Source organism: Lathyrus oleraceus, chromosome 6 (genome assembly GCF_024323335.1).
Source record: "Lathyrus oleraceus cultivar Zhongwan6 chromosome 6, CAAS_Psat_ZW6_1.0, whole genome shotgun sequence".
NCBI classification, from domain to species: Eukaryota; Viridiplantae; Streptophyta; class Magnoliopsida; order Fabales; family Fabaceae; genus Lathyrus; species Lathyrus oleraceus.
The window spans coordinates 338577544-338594933 of NC_066584.1; positions in this window are offsets into that span (position 1 = coordinate 338577544).

The following is a 17390-nucleotide window of genomic DNA, read 5'->3' on the forward strand; positions in this document are numbered from 1 at the left end:
GACTAATGAAAAGTTAATGAGAAATAAGGTGTATGACCAAAAATGAAAAATGAGGGTGCATGGCTCAATCCCACGTGAACAGTAGCATGTGGAGGTTTATTTTCACTTAAAATCAGTTCATGAACACAATTGGATTGGAATTTAACTCATGTAATGCACCAAATTTAAATTGCCAATTTTCCCTCCAAAATGCACTTGTGTAGGCCAATGATCATATGAGATCTTTTCATGCAATGCAATGATGGATTTGGAAAATATAGGTCACAAGCAGCAATATGCAAAAAGAGTGGCTCAAATTGGAGTTTTGGATCAAAAGTTATGGCACCTTGAAGTTTCATGCACACTTGGTGATCATTTGCTCATAACTTCCCAACCATTCATCAGATGCTCATGATCTTGGACTTTTTAGAAATGGGAGAGAAAGCTCTTCAACTTTAATGTTGGAAACAATTTCATTTGAAGCTTCTTTGATGTTGCAAAGTCAAGTTGAAAGTGGTCCAAAAACTTGCCATTTTTGGAAACTTGAAATTAGAGGTCACTTTCCATTTTGGGAAACTTTTGATCTGGCTTCAAATTCTTCAGGGTGGATGTTTGACATGATGAATAAACCTATTTTGGACATGAATGAAGTGTCTCAAACCATTTCTCCACCTCCTAGCCCTCAGTTGACTTTCAGTTGACTTTTATGGGCCCCAGATGACCTGGCAATGCACTGATGACTTTGGACCTCTACCACTTGGCAAAGTTGCTTCAAAATGAACCTTGGCTCATATAAGCTCTTTAGAATGATCATGTGGCCTTCAACTCAAGGAAACAAAACTTGCCCTTTTTGCACAGATGAATTCTCTTGACGACAGTTCTTGTTGATATGGTGCAATGCAATGGGTAATGTTAATGACCTAAAAATGAAATGAATGCATGAATGGGGGGTGCAAATTTGAGGTGCTACAGCTGCCCCTATTCAACGAACTGGGAACCTGGATGGATGAGAGCAACGACTGTCAGACCTTCAAGGTACACAGGGATTGAATACCAAAAGAACCTGGAATTTGCACTTTGCGGGAGATGGATCAAGGAAGCGAGGCTCATTTACCAATGGCAGCTTCCACTGGGGATTTGATATTTATAGAAGAAAGGAACCACGACCAGACGTCAACGGAAGAATGGGAATAGAGAAACCACGACCAGACGTCTACGGACGAATGGGAAAGAGAAACCACGACCAGACGTCTACGGACGAATGGGAAGAAGCTCGATGTTTACCGACATCGAAAGATGATGTTTACCGACATCAAAAATAGAATAACCAAACATTTACCGATGATTGGAAAAACTCGATGTTTACTGACACCGAAACAATGGTGTTTACCGACATCAAAAAAAGTACGACCAGACATTTATCGATGACTGGGAAGGACTCGATGTTTACCGACATCGAAAGATGATGTTTACCGACATCAAAAAAAGTACGACCAGACATTTACCGATGACTGGGAAGGACTCGATGTTTACCGACATCGAAAGATGATGTTTACCGACATCAAAAAAAGTACGACCAGACATTTACCGATGATTGGGAAGGACTCGATGTTTACCGACATCGAAAGATGATGTTTACCGACATCAAAAAAAAAGTACGACCAGACATTTACCGATGACTGGGAAGGACTCGATGTTTACCGACATCGAAAGATGATATTTACCGACATCAAAAAAAGTAAGACCAAACATTTATCGATGACTTGGAAGGACTCGATGTTTACCGACATCAAAAAAAGTACGACCAGACATTTACCGATGACTAGGAAGGACTCGATGTTTACCGACATCGAAAGATGATGTTTACCGACATCAAAAAAAGTACGACCAGACATTTACCGATGACTGGGAAGGACTCGATGTTTACCGACATCGAAAGATGATGTTTACCGACATCAAAAAAGGTACGACCAGACATTTACCGATGACTGGGAAGGACTCGACTTTTACCGACATCGAAAGATGATGTTTACCGACATCAAAAAAAGTACGACCAGACATTTACCGATGACTGGGAAGGACACGATGTTTACCGACATCGAAAGATGATGTTTACCGACATCAAAAAAAGTACGCCCAGACATTTACCGATGACTGGGAAGGACTCGATGTTTACCGACATCGAAAGATGATGTTTACCGACATCAAAAAAGTAGACAAGGAGACCCACGTGGGGATCAACACGACACCTACTGGTATCATAAGGATGACATCTACATATGTCAAGATAAGGCAGACACTTGCCGGGGACTACACCGGGGAGTCAAGCTTTCCTTCCACGGACGGGTGAGGAAATAAACCTCTCTGGGGATTACCAATCCTGAATGCTGTCAGGAGCAACTGCCGCAAATGTGCCACACAGATGTTGAAAAACGGTTCACCTCTGTTGGGGATATGATCCAATCTGGTTTAACACATGTATGCATATGTTTGAGTTTTTCTATGGCGTAATGCTCCATACTGAATGGAAATGCTACGCGATTTGAGGATGCAAATGCAAATGATGATTACTATATGCAAAATGCCAAGGATGAAAAATCCTGCTGGGAGAGCACATGATCACTCTGCGGAGCACACGATTCTGATTCGGTCTTCCAACTCTGTGGGGACATGCAACACTTCTGCTGCGGATACTCACTGATCTGACATTCTCAGAACGGCAGAGAAACCAACTCAACTGGGGAGTCACTTGTTGGGAAAACACCAACCTCTCGATCATGCTGGGGAATAGCACTTGCTGGGGAAATGATAACCCTCACTGGGGACGATCTCCACTGAACTCGGTCCGCTTGGGGACTTCGCTGGGGAAATAACATCAATGCACACCTCCGCTGGGGAAACAGCAACGTACAGACTTGCTAGGGACATAACATTCTCAACCCTGTTGGGGATTACAACACTTCAGGCCCGACTGCTGAGGAACAAATTACCCACAGACACCTCCGCTGGGGGAATAGCAACCTTCAGACTCTCTGGGGAACTAACAGCCCTCAGACTTGCTGGGGAAAGACATTCTCAACCCTGCTGGGGATACAAGCCCCGGACTTGCTTTGGACAACCCAACTTCTCACACTACTGGACAATGTTGAAACACCTTTGAATAAACTGTGGCTTATCTACTTCAGCCAGCAATCAAAGACAGTGACCTACAAAACAGCAAGACATACATGCCCTAGGGGATCGTATGGACAGAATACACTCAAGTGCACTCAACATTCAAAATGATTTTCAAATGTTTTATCTTCCGCACATTATTGCCTAGCCTTCATGTTTTTTAAATGCAATGTTTATCAAAAGTTCAGACGTTTTTGAAAACAAAACAGTAAAATAAAAACAAGAGAGCAATTTGACTGAATAACGACTTTTATTGATTGAAAATGGGCCTATAAAGGCAAATACATCAGGAAGCAATTCCTAGGAAGAGGTAATTGCGCCAAACAAGGAAATAAACTATCATATTGGCAATGTGAGCACGGCATCCACTATTTTCCAATTCTGTTATGACTCGTATATCCTCAATTTCCCCCAAATTCCTTGCTTTCTGAGAAGAACGATTGGACTGATCACATCCTTCGAGATGGTAGACACTGAAGCGCGATGAAGTACAGATAACTCAGACTGTAGTCTTCGCTTTAATCCCTCTTTTGCCTGGATCGCCTTTTCAGGTTTTCAATCCACCGGGATACCCATTTTTGCCTAAGCCGCCTTTTCAGGTTTTCGACTTACCGGGTGTACATATTCTTTTTCATTCTTTATCCCTAACTTTTGCCCGAACCTTTTTTTTTTCGGTTCGCCGGGATGCCCTTTTTTGCCTGGACTCTTTTATTCTTTTCGTCCAGCTGGTCAGTTACGCGAAGTATTGTTTGACTACATCTGAGTTCACAGGGGACGGAAAATCTTCACCATCCATAGTTGTAAGCATCAAGGCTCCACTAGAGAAAACCTTTTTTACAACATATGGACCTTCATAATTCGGAGTCCACTTGCCCCTGTTATCTGTACCGGGAGGAAGGATCCTCTTCAAAACCAAATCACCTGTCTGATAACTTCGAGGATGCACTTTCTGATCAAAGGCCTTCTTCATCCTTCTCTGATACAGTTGCCCATGGCACACAGCTGCTAATCGCTTCTCCTCGATAAGACTCAACTCATTGAACCTTGTCCGAATCCATTCAGCTTCATCTAACTTGACATCCAACAGGACTCTTAGAGAAGGAATCTCCACTTCAACAGGTAGGACTGCTTCCATACCATACACAAGGGAGTAAGGGGTTTCCCCGGTTGACGTACGTACTGAGGTACGGTACCCATGCAAAGCGAAAGGCAACATCTCATGCCAATCCTTGTACGTCACAACCATCTTCTGCACAATCTTCTTAAAGTTCTTGTTTGCCGCCTCTACAGCACCATTCATCTTTGGTCTGTAAGGAGAAGAATTGTGGTGTTCGATCTTAAAGTCTTTGCAAAGCTCTTTCATCATCTTGTTATTGAGATTCGAACCATTATCAGTGATGATTCTCTCAGGAACCCCATATCGACAGATAATTTCCTTCTTAATGAATCGGGAAACCACTTGCTTGGTAAGATTGGCATAGGAAACTGCTTCCACCCACTTGGTGAAGTAATCAATCGCGACTAGGATGAAGCGATGCCCATTAGAAGTAGTAGGTTCAATCTTTCCAATCATATCGATGCCCCACATCGCGAATGGCCAAGGAGAATTCATAACATTCAGAGGGTTTGGTGGTACATGCACCTTATATGCATAGATCTGACATTTATGGCACTTCCGAGCGTACTTGAAGCAATCAGATTCCATGGTCATCCAATAATAGTCGGCTCTTAACAACTTCTTGGCCATTGCATGACCACCAACATGGGTATCGAAAGATCCCTCGTGTACTTCCTGCATTAACATGTATGTTTCGTGTCCACCCACGCATCTGAGCAGAACCATGTCAAAGTTCCTCTTGTACAACACATCATCCTGATTCAAATAAAAGCTTCCAGCTAGCCTTCTCAGGGCCTTCTTGTCATTCTTTGACGCTCCTTCAGGATACTCCTGGCTTTTGAGGAAATTCTTAATATCGTAGAACCACGGCTTCTCATCAACAACAGACTCGGCTGCAAACACATACGAAGGCCTCTCGAGTCGATTCACAGCAACGTGTGGCACATGATTCTGCCAATGGACTTTGATCATGGAAGACAATGTGGCTAAGGCATCGGCCATTTGATTTTCATCTCGGGGCACATGATACAACTTCACTGTCTTGAAGAAAGTCAGGATCCTTCTGGTGTAATCTCGATAAGGAATCAAATGCGGCTGATGAGTATTCCAGTCTCCATTGACCTGGTTAATCACTAGAGCGGAATCTCCATAAATGTTCAGAGTTTTGATCCTTAGATCGATGGCTTCTTCAATACCCATGATACAAGCCTCGTACTCAGCTTCGTTGTTGGTTACTTCAAAAGTCAACCTGGCAGAAAAAGGTAAGTGTGCACCCTTAGGATTGATGAGTACTGCCCCAACACCGTTTCCATTCACATTAACCGCCCCATCAAACATCAGTGTCCACTTGTCATCAGGATCCGGTCCTTCCTCGACAAGAGGCTCTTCACAATCTTTCATCTTTAAGTACATGATGTCTTCATTAGGGAATTCAAACATCATCGGCTGATAATCATCAATTGGTTGCTCGGCAAGGTAATCAGACAGAATACTACCTTTGATGGCCTTTTGCAACGTGTACTGGATATCATACTCTATTAAAATCATCTGCCAACGAGCCACTCGTCCAGTGAGAGCCGGCTTTTTAAATATGTACTTCACTGGATCCATCTTAGAAATCAACAAGGTAGTATGGTTCAGCATATACTGTCTTAGTCGGCGAGCAGCCCATGCCAAAGCGCAGCAAGTTTTCTCGAGGAGTGAATATCTTGTTTCACAGTCGGTAAACTTTTTGCTAAGGTAGTATATTGCATGCTCTATTCGACCAGACTCGTCATGTTGTCCTAGTACACACCCCATCGAATTCTCTGTTACTGAAAGGTACATTATCAGAGGCCTCCTGGGAACTGGAGGTATAAGGATTGGAGGTTTCTGCATATATTCTTTTATCTTATCAAAATCTTTTTGACAATCATTGTTCCACCTGATTGCTTGATCTTTTCTTAGCAATTTGAATATTGGTTCACACGTGGCAGTTAGGTGAGATACGAACCGTGCAATGTAGTTCAATACCCCTAAGAACCCACGAACCTGCTTTTCCGTTCTTGGTTCAGGCATTTCTTGAATAGCTTTTACTTTTGCTGGATCAACCTCAATCCCTTTCTCACTGACAATGAAACCCAACAGCTTTCCGGATCTCACTCCAAACGTACACTTGTTTGGATTCAGCCTCAGTTTGAACTTTCTCAGCCTTTCAAACAACTTTTGCAAATTTATCAGGTGCTCCTCTTCTGTCTGAGACTTCGCAATCATATCATCCACGTACACTTCAATTTCTTTGTGCATCATGTCATGAAAGAGAGTCGTCATAGCCCTCTGATAGGTAGCACTAGCATACTTCAGCTCAAATGGCATCACCTTATAGCAGAACGTGCCCCAAGGTGTAATGAATGTCGTCTTTTCCATGTCTTCTGGTGCCATCTTGATCTGATTATAGCAAGAAAATCCATCCATGAAAGAGAAAACCGAGGATTGAGCAGTGTTATCAACCAATACATCAATGTGAGGTAATGGGAAATCATCTTTCGGACTGGCTCTATTTAAATCTCGGTAATCGACACACATCCTGACTTTACCATCCTTCTTCGGCACGGGTACGATATTGGCCACCCAAGGGGGATAGTTGGTAACTGCCAGAAAACCCGCATCCAACTGCTTCTGAACTTCCTCTTTGATCTTAACAGCCATATCAGGATTAGCTCTGCAAATCTTCTGCTTTACCGAGGTACAATCTTCTTTGAGAGGTAGCCTGTGCACCACAATATCTGTATCCAACCCAGGCATATCTTGATACGACCATGCGAATATCTCCACATATTCTCTCAGCATTTCAATCAGCCCTCTCTTGACATTTTCCTTTAAAGCAGCCCCGATCTTGATCTCTTTCCTGGCGTCCTCAGTACCAAGGTTAATAATCTCCAACTCTTCCTGATGAGGTTGGATGACCCTTTCCTCCTGTTTCAATAATCTGACCAATTCTTTGGGGAGTTTACAATCTTCCTCACTCTCCTCTTCAGCTTGGTAAATGGGATTATCGAAATCATACTGAGCCATAACATAACTGTTTTTAGTGGAGTCCGCGAGATCGATTCTGCATGAACGATGTTTTAATGCTTTATTTTAGAAAAGAGTTCAAGAAAGTCACAAAAACAAAAAACATTGCCATTTTTATTATTTTGAAAATGAAAATAAAAACAGAAAGACAGTGAGCACAAATTTGATTGCAAAACGTCCTTTATTAATGATAATCATTGAAAATTCAAACATGATGTGGCCCTACAATGAACCACTACGCCTCGGGCATAGCGTAGGGTTTTTATGCAAAATGAAAAACAAAATAAAATTACTCTGTCTGAAGAGTAACTTGGACTATTTCTTCGGCTGTCCAATTGTTGACCATCTCCCCTGGAGCACCCGGGCGCACCCAGTTGTCCAAATCACAGTCACTGTTACCGTCTTCACTGCCTGCCGCAAAGACATCACCATGATTCATCAACCCAGCGCTGGTGAAGGTACTCGGCCCTTTCTGAACACCCTGCTCTGACTGAAGAGGCTGATAACCAATACCAAATTTGTCTTCTTTCACGGGCATGTCAATCATCTTGCCCCAGCCTTCTGCGTTACCCGAATTGACAACCTCCAAAGCTTGCTTGTAGGACGCAATTGAGGCACCTGGCTTCTTCTGTTGAACAAAAGCCACCTTCTCAATCTCAATGGTCTTGAAAGCTTGGCACAGAGTTTCATGGATCTCGCCATCCATCTCCACATATTTGAAAGAGGATAGATGACTCACAAGAATGTCCTCTTCGCCACACACAGTCACAACCTGACCATTCCACACATACTTCAGCTTTTGATAGAGAGTTGAATAAACTGCCCCGGCCCCATGTATCCAGGGACGCCCCAATAGATAACTATATGCTGGTTGAATATCCATCACATAGAAGACAATATCAAACACTTCCAGGACAATATTCACGGGCAACGTGACTTCGCCAAAAATTGATCGCTTGGATCCATCGAAAGCACGAACGACAAGATCACTCGGTGTGAGGACAACCCCTTCAACATCAAGCTTAATCAGAGCCTTCTTGGGCAACACGTTCAATGAAGAGCCAGTATCAACCAACACATGCGACAACACTGTGCCTTTGCACTCCATAGTGATATGTAGGGCTCTGTTGTGATTGCGACCCTCAGGTGTCGGATCCAGATCTGTGAACCCCAAATCGTGTCTCGTGCTTACATTTGCGATAACACCCTCGAGCTGGTTGACCGAAATCTCTTGAGGCACGTAAGCCAAATTCAACATTTTCAGCAAGGCGTTACGGTGTGCCTCAGAACACAACAACAGAGAAAGAATAGAGATTTTCGACGGTGTCTAGTTCAGTTGATCCACAATCTTATAATCACTTTTCTTGATGATTTTCATGAACTCCTCCACATCTTTCTCAAAAGAACCCTCAGGCACCTCCTTCTGCACTGGTCCTTCCTCAACCACAGCTTGCTTCCCTTTTGCTTTAGCAAGAGCCTCAGCATTGTTATCTCTTGGAATCTGTGGTGCAAACAGACGACCACTTCTTGTGAACCCTCCGGGTCCTCCCACATTATCCACAGCCGGACCAACGGTTACGGGAGTTCTATTTGACAAATCAATGGTCACTGGAGCCTGATTTACCGGTCTGGCCTGATTTTCTGGTCTTCTGTTATTGCGGAAAGCATTGTCATACTTCCACGGAACCGCTTTACTGTTCTCAACAGGTCTTCCACCAGAAGCAACAATGGTGGTAGGAACACCAACAGTTACCGGAGCGGACATGGTCACCGGAGTGCCAATAGTTACGGGTGCATTAACAGATCTTGGAGCACGTCCAGGACCCTCGGACGGTTTAAAGTAAATAATGATAGTTGATACCACTCCCCGATCTTTCACAACCCGACCAAACTGCAAGCAACCCTCATCCATCAAACCCTAGATACCTCTTTTCAACTTCACACAACCATTCTCTTGATCAAAACAATCTGAACAACCTTCATCACAGCCCGGGAACACTCCCCCTTTCAACAGACGTTCTTTCACCACAAACAGCGAAGTCTGAACATCATCAACATCAACCACCAAATCCACAGCTTCCTCACCTTCCACATTGTTCACCCTAGGCCCACCATGCTGAGGCATAGGATTATTCACAACATTCGGAACAGGACCAAAGTTGATTGTCTTGGCATCAATCAAATCTTGGACCTTATGATGGAAAGCCCGACAATTCTCAATGTGATGCCCCGGTGCACCGGAATGAAAGTCACAATGGACATTGGCATCATACCCAACAGGTATCTTCATTAGCGGAGCCATGGTGCGAAGTTCAACAAACCCCAACCTGAGGAGTTCAGGAAGCAATTCAGCATATGTCATCGGCAACGGGTCGAAACGACGATCCGGCATTCTCTATCTTGGCTGAAATGGGCGTTGCTGTTGTTGTTGTTGTGGTGGTCCTCGTTGTTGTTGTTGAGGTTGAGTTGTTGGGATGGTCACAGCAGCAACCTGACGATACTGTCCTCTGTTCATATTTCTCCGACTGTACACAACATTAGTCTCACCCTCCCTCCTTCTGGGTGCCCCAGAAAACGGTTTCTTAGAACTCGAAGATGAAGAACCCGAGTCTTGAATCATTCCTGCTTTGATAAGACTCTCAGTCCTTTCTCCGCAGATAACAACATCTGAAAAGCTACCGAACGGGCAACTTCCCATACGGTCCATAAACACACCCTGCAGTGTTCCAATGAACATATCAGTCAGCTCTCTCTCCAACATCGGAGGTTGCACTCTTGTAGCTAATTCACGCCACCTCTGGGCATACTCTTTGAAGCTTTCACCAGACTTCTGAAACAAACTCTGCAGTTGGGTTCTGCTCGGAGCCATATCCATGTTGTGCTTATATTGTCTCAGAAAGGCTTCACCCGAAATCCCTCCAGCCTCTAACAGATTCTCTTTTCAGGTCCATGTACCAGTCCAAAGACGCTCCAGACAAGCTGTCTTGGAAAAAGTATATCCACATCTTCTCATCATCAGTGTAAGCGGATATCTTTCTGTAGTAAGCCTGTACATGAGTGCGAGGACAAGAAGTGCCATTATATTTGTCAAAAGATGGCGCCTTAAATTTGTAAGGGATCCTCAGTCCATCAACCAAGCCCATATTCGTGACATCAAAGCCCAAAGAGTTCTGACACTCCATGGCACGGATTTTCTCAGCAAGGGCATCAACTTTTCTATCCCTCTCTTCAGTCCTTCCCACCTCGTCATCATCACTAAGGAGAGTGAACATATCCTCTTGTCTATCAACCAAAGGAGCAGGATGGCGAGCCGGAGCACATGCCGCTCGAACATTAACAGTCTCTGGAGCGATAGGTTGTTCGTTGATTCTAATACCCCTCAATTCATCACCCACAGCATAGTTATGAACAGGGATGGTGGCAGCAACAGTGTCATTAACAGGGACTCCTTCCGGCGAAGTACGGTTGACAGGTGGAATCACAACTTCTTGTCTCTGGGCCAAAGCTCGGAGCTCCTCTTGCTCTTGTACAAACCCTTGCATCATATTCATGAATTGGGCCATGTTGGCCCTCATCTCTGCCAATTCAGCCTGAACTTGATCCATGCTTCTCTGTTGATTCAGTCTTGTCGCGTAGCGGTGCGGACGACGATCAACAATCCTGCCTAAAACAGGAACCAGAATGAGAAACCTCTTCAAGAATACCTGTAATGCAAAAATGATATGTGTATGATGCAGATGCTGTGTATGATGCATATGCTATGTTCATTTCTCAGCCATTCAAGAGTCTCGTCCATCTTTGAAAAATGGCAACCTGTAACATAGACATCAAAGAAGCACCCTACACTGGATGACGAGCAAAAGTGAAACATCAATAATCTCATCTTTAATCATGAGCAATAAAGATCATACAAACATAGTTCGAGCAGAGATTCAAATCACCAGAGTAAAACAATGAATCCCATCCAACAATCCTGGAGGTGATTCTCAAAGTAAACAATAAGACAAACTAAGAAAGTCGTCCTCCAGGAATGAGAGTCTTCAGGTACTAGCACTGATCAATCAACCGGTCACACTCTGAACACTCAGGTAAAGGAGTGAGCTTCTCCTTCAGTTGCACTTCGAGTTCCACCACTTCTTCTCTGAGTTGGTTCTCTGATGCATGCCTTAGGTCTATCTCTTTCTTCAACTGAGCATCTTTGTACTTAAGCTGCCTTTCCAAGTCTCGTATCTTCCTTTGGTAATTGGCTTCCGCTTTTTGCAACCTCAAGTGCTCATGGTGTTCTTCATTCAACATTGTCTCTATCTCCTCATAGGACCTCTTCTTGTTTCTCAACTTACTAGCACTTTCACCTTGCACTCCTTCGAGTTTGTGGGCCAAACTCAACTTATCAGCTTTGGCTTTGTAAAGCTCCATCTGGATCTCTTGTTCCTTCTCTTTCAACCAGCGATTCTCCACTAAGGCTCGTTTGTAATACTCAACAGGCACATTCTCAGAATTTATCAAAGGCGGTTGCTCTTGCAATGGTTCCATCCTATCATAGGGTAACAACAAAGTCTCCACTCTATCCTTGACCCATTCAATGTAGGCAGGCATAGCAATAGCAAACTTCTTCCCCAAAACAGATCCATCCTTGACACCAATAGTCTCCCAAGCTTTTCCCACTAGCTCCAATCTTGTTGGATCACTCTGTTTCTCAAAGTACACACTCTCAGCTATCTCAACATCTAGTGGCCTTTCATTCATGACAAAGCCCAACTGACGGAGAGAAAGAACTGGGTTGTAGTTGATGCAACCCTTAGTTCCTATGAGTGGAACATTGCGAAACCTTCCACAACTCATAATGACTTTGCGTACATTCATCCTGTAAGCTTGCCACTTGATATCATAAGAGGTAAGTGACATAATCCTCTGAGTCCACTTATGGGTACTCTGAGTATCCACAAACGGTCCACTGGTTGGTAGAAAAGACAAGAACCATTGGAGTAGCAACGGGAGACAACACCTGATAGCTCCACCCTTACCATGCCTGCTGTGTATAGCATAATAAGTGTCAGCTAACAAAGTAGGAATCGGGTTTCCTCCGGTGAAAATAATGATTGTTGCAAGGTCCACAAAATTAGGCATACTAGGGAACAGAATAACTCCATAAATCATGACGGCCAACTGAGTGTTGAAAGCTTCCCAATTTCCTTTCTTTGCTTCTTCCTTAGCCATCCTCACCAGGTACTTCAAAGGCAAACCCACAACATCACCACTTGGTTTCCAATTGTCACTCACTTCCTTGATGCTCAAGCAGAGAGCCTTAGCAACAACTCTGAAATCCACCTCCTTTGGCACATCTAGGAAGGGTACTTGGTATCTGATTCGGACATTCATGAGGATGGAATACTCTTCAAGAGTGGGCGCTAACTGGTAGTCCTGAAAGGTAAAACAACGGAGCTCTGGATCATAGAACTGCAAGAGAGTCTGCAAAGGTACCGGATCAACCACCATCTTCAACAATGCCAGAATATCCCCATACTGATCATCAAACACCTTCTGATTACAACCGGTCACAAGATTACTCAATTCTTCCAAAGATGTCAACGACTCACGGTAAAAGCTGTAGGTGCAAATCTTCCTCTTCAACTCTGGAATGGCTGCCATCTCTCAATATGAACAGACTCCCGAATGAACCTGAAAAATGATATGCATGTGCAAGTTAGCTTTTTTTTATTTTTTTTTTCCTTTTTTTTTGCATTATTTTTTTTTGAAAATAAACATGCTATGATGCAAATGATGAGACCATGACTGGTTGGCTGCGTATCACAAGGCACAGGTTCAGAACTTTGGCATGAACACGGAACTGAAAACCACAGGCCAAAGTCATCTGGAACCCATACTTCTGAACCAAGTCACCAACAGGACCCAAACAGAAGTCACCAACAGGACACGGTCACCAACAGATCAAGTCACCAACAGTACCTGTAATGATTCATTCCCGCCCCACTCACGGGTGTCATCTAGGCCAAGGTAAGGTCAAGAGAAACGCAGGATAAACAATCCTTTCAAGAATATCATCATATGCACACCAGATGTATGCAACGATAATACCCCATCAGAATCTGAACTGCTCGTGATATCATGTTCCATTAAGTGGCGCCATATCACCCGCTTCCCATGAATCACTCTATTCCTAGGTGTCCTAAAGTTCACTCATAGCCTGGGTATTGGGCCTTTTACCTCTTTTGATCCCCACCCAACAGAGAAACAGATACACAACCAGCACAATGATAATATGATGCATGCAAACATACATGCAAATCTATACAATCACAGCATAATAATGAATGCAATAAATAAAGCAGTAAAAGCAACCAAAACTATCCTAAAGAGCGCTAGGATTGACTCGCTTAGGGAAGATGGACCAGCAAGAGGTCAACTTCTCTTGATTCCCTAGTGGAGTCGCCAGCTTTCGCATGCGCGAAAAAACAACTGGCGGGAAAAGACACAGAGCCGCCACCGTGCGTTATTTATCCCAAAGGAGGGAAAGGAAACGCTCGAAGTAAACCTGGAAAAGGGAAAGGAATTGGTCTTACGACCAGAGATTGCTAGGATCGGGAGTCGGTTACGCAAGGGGAAGGTATTAGCACCCCCTCACGTCCGTCGTACTCGACGGGATCCACGCTCAGAAAGAATAAAATAAGGTTGCTGAGTAACTGCTCAAAGAATGCACACACACTGGAATGAAACACAGGATGAAAGAAGATGGAGAAAGCGGACTCGGCAGGATGTCGCATCCTGGGCCTACATAGTTTGTCAAACACAAACATCAGAGTCGACGTAGTTCGGGGAAATGGGGAACGTGCTCGCTAGGACATCGCATCCTATGCATATGTATCTCCTCTAACCAGAGTAAGAATCAGAGCACTCGTAGCTCGACTAACACACGCCGAAACAAAACGCTAAACCAAAGACGCGGAGGCGTCAGAGCAAACACACAACTGGAAACAGACTGCCAATGGCTGGTCTTACATCTGACTCCGAACAAACAAACGCAAATAGGAAACGGAATGCCAATCGCTGGTCTTACATCCAACTCCGCAAAAGAAATGGGAAACAGATAGCCAATCAATGGTCTTACATCTGACTCCTAACAAACACACACGAAAAGACGAAGGGTCTCGATTGCAACTAGGGCAAGAGAAAAGGAAGGTCTCGATCGCAACGAGGGCGAGAGAAAAGAAGGATCTCGATCACAACGAGGGCGAGAGAAAAGGAGGATATCGATCGCAACGAGGGCGAGAGAAAAGGATCAAAGTTAGTCGTCAGTCAAACTCGATAAGACATCGCATCTCGTGCCTACGTATCTCATCTGGACATGAGAATCAGAGTTGTCGTAGTTCGACTAAACTATTTCTATTTGTTTTGTGTTTTTTAGATGAACAACGTCACTACGCAATCTACCGGATGCTCGACCTTGGGAGACTTACTCACCTGTAGTAGAAGGAGTTAACGTGTCCTTAAGAGAAGGTAACGTTTGTTTGTGTTTTAGGAAAGCTCACGCAAGAAAGGAAGTCCTAGATGAAGGAACCGTGCTACCTTAATTGACATGCAAATGAGAGACTATGCGAAGTCTAGCAAACCTAAGGGGATACAATCACCACACACAAACATATAACATGAAGTAAACACACCAACAAGGGGGCTCAAATATCCGGGTAAGGCTTTAGTCAAGGGGTCATATCAACCTCGACAAACAAGTCGGGCTTTAGTCAAGGGGTCATATCAACCTCGACAAACAAGCCAATTGGAAGGGTATCTGAGGGCTCTTAACCACTGAAATTGACCGTCAGGGTGAGCAGATGAAAGGTAATGAGGATTGGACCTCATAGCTCTTAACCCGGGCCTGGGTGAGCTTCAATCAATGAAAACGTGGGGATCCAGAATGAGGGACCCTACTCCACTTGACTGACTCTATATACAAGGATCTTGGGTTAGGTTCAAGAGCCTCAGCACGTGGTGCGAGCATAATGAACGACTCAAACGATTAGCAGGGGACTGACTGCTAGTCCCTTCTATCTGCCAATTGCCTCTTCACTTAGGAGGACTTAAGTAACATGGCACAATGAGTAAACAATCACAAACATTGCCTCTTAAGGAGGACTTCAGCCAAATGCCTGCCAAAAGAACGACAGGGCTTCCAGACTACATGGAGTTAGAGGATGATTACCTAGGTGGTATGCCAACCACAAGCAAAGCACAGCTCAAGCAATGAGCTAAAGCAACTAAAGTACCTGTAAGAAAGTCAAACAAGTCAATATTCACATTCAGACAAATCAATCAGACACAACAGTGTTACAACCAATATGCACACAAGGCAAGTCAACAACTCAAGTGAGTTCATCACCAAGGAACCTACAACACAACAAAGGTCAGTGGACAAAGCAAATTTGCATCTCAAGTCATGAGATTGCATCAACCACTAGAGCTAATAGCTTGAACCTGAAATACAGAGCTCAAAAGATGAGTGCAAACCACTAGTACCAAGACTAGGGTCAAAGGCAAAGCAAAAAGTCAAAACAGCATCCAATATTCAACATGAAGCATATTTATTCAAGCAAGAACATGTCCTAAAAAGGATCAAATCCAAATCATAAGGCAATCCATCAATTAGACAAGATAAGGCAAAGGCAATTACAAAGCACACAATTGGACCTCAAGAATGAAAATTCCATATTAAAACAGAAATGAATCAAATAACCATGGAAATTTTTATGTGCATACAACATGTCAAACACAAGCATCATGCAAAAAATTGGAATCAGAAAATCTCAATTGACATGTATATGAAAATGAACAAGAGCAACATCAAATTGTGTGACACACATTGTCACAACATACATTCATGGTCCTAAAACAGAGATGGAAAATGCTAAAAATGCCAAACAAAATCTCACAAATCATGCAACATGTTGGGAATCAGCATATTAAATTTCATGGCAATTGGACAATTATTGAGCATTTCACAAAAGAATTGGTACAACATGTCACATTTTGCATCACATTCAAACAATCAAGCATATTTCAAATTTCCAGCAAGGCACAAATCAAGCAATTCACATCACAAAATAAAAGACATTCACATGAAAATGTAGCAAAAAATTTGGATTTAATTGGATTCATTTTCTATTTTTTGTGGTTTTTTGAATTTGATGGAATAAAATGAATAATGTGAATCATACATGAGAAAAAATGGAGGGAAAGAAGAAAAGATTTGATTAATTTGAAAATATGTTGGCAGAAGGGATCGAACCATGTACACGAAAAATGGAGGCGCAGGGAGAATAAAATCCACAAATGTTTGTAGCCAGGAATCGAACCTTGTACAACCAAAGGCAAGCGCATTTTGATCAAAACGTTGCCGCTTCATTAAATGAAGTGGCGCCTAGTCAGCCAAGTCCAACACGCGTGGAATGAGTCAAACGCGTATGGACCAACGAAAGTGCCAACAGGATCCACGTTAGCGCACACGAGTCACAAACCCTAGCACCTTAATTACAGACGGCGGCGGGTGGCTTTTTCCACCGTCTTCTCCGGCCAGCCAGGCGGAGAAGACCAAAAATTTTTCCAGAATTTGCAAACAGGTACATAAAATGAAAGATCTCAACGTGAGGAACACAAATCCAGCATTCATTTAGTCTAAATCATCATGCATAAGGCAAATCGAAGCAAAACATATTTCATGCTCAAAAGTTCAGATCTACATAACTCATCCAAATCTCAACCAAATTAAGAAATATTTGCATCAGGATTATCAGCAAGATGAGACCTATCTAATCATGGCAAGGAATTGAAGAATTAAGAGATGCGAAACCCAACCTCTTTGAAGAACAGTGAACTGATTCAATGGATTCAAGTGCTCTCCAGCTCCAGATTTCCTTCCTCAACCTTGCTATGAAGTCTGGTACACGAATTGATGCTTGAATTGGTCTGGATCTAGCTGAAACTCAAAACTCCATGTTCATGTGTTCATGCACGATTTGCTTGATTCTTGGTCAATTCCTTCAATCCACAGCTTGAT